The sequence below is a fragment of the Alexandromys fortis genome, unplaced genomic scaffold (assembly GCF_014885135.2).
Source record: "Alexandromys fortis isolate MF-2015 unplaced genomic scaffold, M_Fortis_MF-2015_v1.1 scaffold_1, whole genome shotgun sequence".
Classification (NCBI taxonomy): domain Eukaryota; kingdom Metazoa; phylum Chordata; class Mammalia; order Rodentia; family Cricetidae; genus Alexandromys; species Alexandromys fortis.
In genome coordinates, this window is record NW_026067927.1 from 20,369,315 (window position 1) to 20,373,363 (window position 4,049).

The window sequence follows — 4,049 nt, forward strand, 5'->3', positions numbered from 1 at the left end:
CATTGTCCTTGGCTTCTCAGCAGCCCTCATTGTCCGCCATATTCAGAGAGTCCGGTTTTATCCCATGCTTTTTCAGTCGCAGTCCAGCTGGCCTTGGTGAGCTCACAATAGATCAGCCCCACTGTCTCCGTGGGTGGGTGCACCCCTCGTGGTCCTGACTTCTTTGCTCATATCGATGAGGTTCAGCGTGGTTGGTTTTATGGAGGTCTTTGATCCATTTGGACTTGAGTTTTGTGCATACTGATAGATATGGATTTATTCTTCTACGTGTTGATATCCAGTTATGCAAGCACCATTTGTTAAATAGCAAACATCGGTTTTAACCACACAATACACTTGTCTATGCTGAGAAAGTCTTACTCTGACATCACATTATTGTATATGAACATTTTAATTTCCTATATTTTACAAATCTGTTATTTTGAGTACTTATTCATGTTTCCCTTTATTGCTCACCCTACAAGACAATCTCCGTGAACAGGGCAACCTTTTATTAAATTTTATTTTCTGCAAAGAATGTAAATAATCCTTAAATGGATAAATGAGCTGGAATTTGTTTTATGAAACTAGGTCTAAGTCGTTTGTAACAAAAAAAGTAACTCCTTATAATATTGAAATCTTATTAATAATTAGGTAAAAATCATTCCCCAACACTATGGCTTTTATTCTTACTCTTTAAAAATATATTAGCTGGGCCTGGTGGATGTTGAAGTTGGACTTCCTGTTCAGTTCAGTTGATCACTCATGCGACAGGCATGAGACATGACTAGTCACTGATGCCACGTTGACCCATTTAGAAAAAGTGGTTCTAAAACAAATGAATCATTTGTTTTAGGAGAAGAGTTTTGTAATTTGAAAATGTCCCTTTTCTTTTATTTAAAACTATATCAAATATTCTATTATAGTGTTGTTTAATATATAATCTGTATTGCTATCCATAAAGTTTTGCTTTAAAGTAGATATTAGCTAGATGTGGATGAACCTAAGAACTCCAGGACTTGGGAAAGCTGTGGTGAGAAGGATTACCACAGATTAGAGGGTGGCCTTGGCTATTCAGGGTGGATGTATAGGCAGTGTGAGTTTTCTCTGCTGCTTTGTAGACCCAACCTTAGTGGATAAGTATCTTCCTAGAACTGCAAGTCTGAACTGCAAGTCTGAACTGCAAGGGTTCTCGTTACTGCTCCCTTACCTTATTCCTGCTGCTCACTTGTCTCAAGCAGTGTTGACTTATAGTCCAAGACCCTCAGCCCCTAAGATTGGCTCATTAAAAATGGAAACTTGAAATATGAAAAGTGTCCGGTCTGCTCCTGTGGGAGAGTAGCTACGTCTGCCGTGTGCGACATGACCGTCTGCATCATGGAGAAGTGATTACTGACAACCTGTAGATTATGCTGGCCCCGGAGTCCTGGCAAGGAACTTACAGCTGATATCAGCACAGCTGATAGGAATGCTGCTAACACTTCCTCTTAGGAGGTGGGGAAGGTCAACAGATCCTCACCTAGGATTCTAGACCTGCACCTAACTGGACTCATCGTGGGAAAGGATGCGCTGGAGTACAGAGAAGGTGGAAGGTTGGCTGGGGGTTTGCAACCTTTGTCCAACTCTCCATAAACTGTCATTGTGCAGCCATTGAGAGTGTTCAGCCATACACACTGCCTTTGAATCATCCAAGCAACAGCAAATGACCCCCTAAACGTGTCTGTTTAGCAAGTGGGGCTTGGCCGGACCCTTCCTTCGGTCTATTGGTGCCTTGGCTGCGGTGAAGAGATGTTGCATCTTCCCAGAGAAAGCCATGTGACAGCTTGACAGTTTCAGGCGTCCTGATCTGAGCATATGGCTTTAGAGTGTGACTAATTCCAAGCGAGTATTTGGAGAAAATATTATGACTAAAGAGTAATCAGAACCTTTGTTGCCCAAGTAATTGTCTAAGCTAACACAAAACATGGAATGCATGTTTTAACTCTGCACGTGAATCCTAAAGACCTTCGTACTTTGCTCCCATGGAACGGGCAACTGTGTGCCCCTGATGTCCTCTTCCACCCACTGCTACTGTAAAGTGTGGTCTAAAGGGAAACGAAGAACAAACAAAATAAACAGTAATGCACATTTATGTAGTACTTCGCTCTGCGGCTTCACCCACTCCCCGCTAAACTCACTGTGTAGGCAAGAGTTTCCTTGTATTTCTGATCCGCTTGCCTTTATCTCCTGGGTGCAGGGATAACAGATGTGTGCCAATATGTGGGGCTTATGCAGAGCTGGGGATGGAGCGCAGGGCCTCGTTCATGCTCGGTACATTTTCTGCCAGCTGAGCTCTCTCCTCCACCACCTCTGGTTCTTAGTTGTTCTTATAATCAGGTACAAGACTGAAACAGCCCTATTGTATGCTGTAAAGTGGCTTACCGAATTTTAATGTTTCCCCAGGGGCATAAGGTTATTCAAATGAGCATTGCTGTTGCTAAATATATAGTTTCTTTTGGCCTCTAGGGCCAGGGACTCTAAGGACCAGGCCCCCTTTGTCCCTTACAGATACCCCATTCCACTGATATTCAAGTCCCTTATATAGGATCATAGGATTTGCACATCATCTACCCAGAGTCTCACAAGTTTTTTGTTAGAGTACTTACACCTGGTAATGGTCAATTTTAACTGCCAACTTGATCAAACCTAGAGTCGCTTGCAAAGAGAGTCTTCATGAGTGTTCATCCACTCATTGACACATTGGCTCGGGGTCATGTCTTTGAGGTACCATCTTGATTCTCTTCAGTGATGCAGAAATACCCACCCTATGTTCTGCTAGTGGCCCAGATTTTTAAAACAAAGCCATGGAAGAAAGAAAACTTTTTGCTTTGATGCTTACATCGCCTTCACTCTTACTGGTGAGTTAATCTGCTCTATTGCTGCTGCTGCTGCTGCTGCTACTGCTGCTGCTGCTGGCAATGACAATGATGATGATGATGATGATTCCTTTGCTGTCACAGCTTCTGCAAGCTACAGATGTGCACTGAAGACCAGCAGCTCTCTAGGTATTATCTAGACCTTCAGTGCCAGACTGGGATTGCAGAGGCCTCCAGCTTCCTGGAATGTGTGAAACCAGCTTCTTGGCTTCTTCAGTGTAGGACAGACATTGCTGACTGCCAAAACTACCAATCTAATAAACTTAATCAGCCAATCAAATAAATCCCCTTTAGTATATATTCTTTCTATCTCTTTGTTCTCTCGGAGAACCCTGCTGAATGCAGCACCTAAAACAATATAAATGTTACTTAAATAGTTATTATGCTATTATTTAGGGAATAATAGCATGGAGTCTCTGTCCATACTCAACAGACACATTGAAAAACCTATTTTCGATCCATAGCTAGGAGTACTCTCAAAAGCAGGCCACAGAGACGGAGGGGACTGATGTTAGGTCCGTCTCATTTGTGACAAAAGCTTGCCACCAAAGGCAGCAGCATTTGTTTGCTTTCTGTTGCTATGATAATCACCAGGATCCAAAGCAGCTTAGGAAGTACAGGGTTTATTTCATCTGACAACTCCCAGGCCACATGCCATCACTGAAAGGAGTCAGGACAAAATCTCAAGGCAGGAACCTGGAGACAGGAATTGAGGTAGAGACCACAGAGGACTACTGCATACTGACTTGCTCCTTATGGTTTATACAGCTTGATTTTTGTTGTTTGTTTTTTTGTTTCTGTTTTGTTTTGGTACAACTCACAACCACCTTCTTAGGGGTGGTACTGCCTCTAGTGGGCTGGGCCCTCCCACACCAATCATTAATCAAGAAAACACCCCACAGACCCACAGACTTGTCTCCAGGCCAGTCTAACGGAGGCCCTTTCTCAACTGAGATTTCTTCTTTGCCAACGACTCTAGTTTGTGTCAAGTTGACAAGAAAACTATCCAGCCCAGAACCCTCGCACCCAATGCATGCCTCACAACACCGCTGTCTGAGTTTCTTCTCCCAGAACCCAGTGCTGCTTGCGTAGCCTCTGCCGTAGCAGTACAGACATGTCAAAGGAAACCATAGAAGTGGGGCGCTACTATGCTAC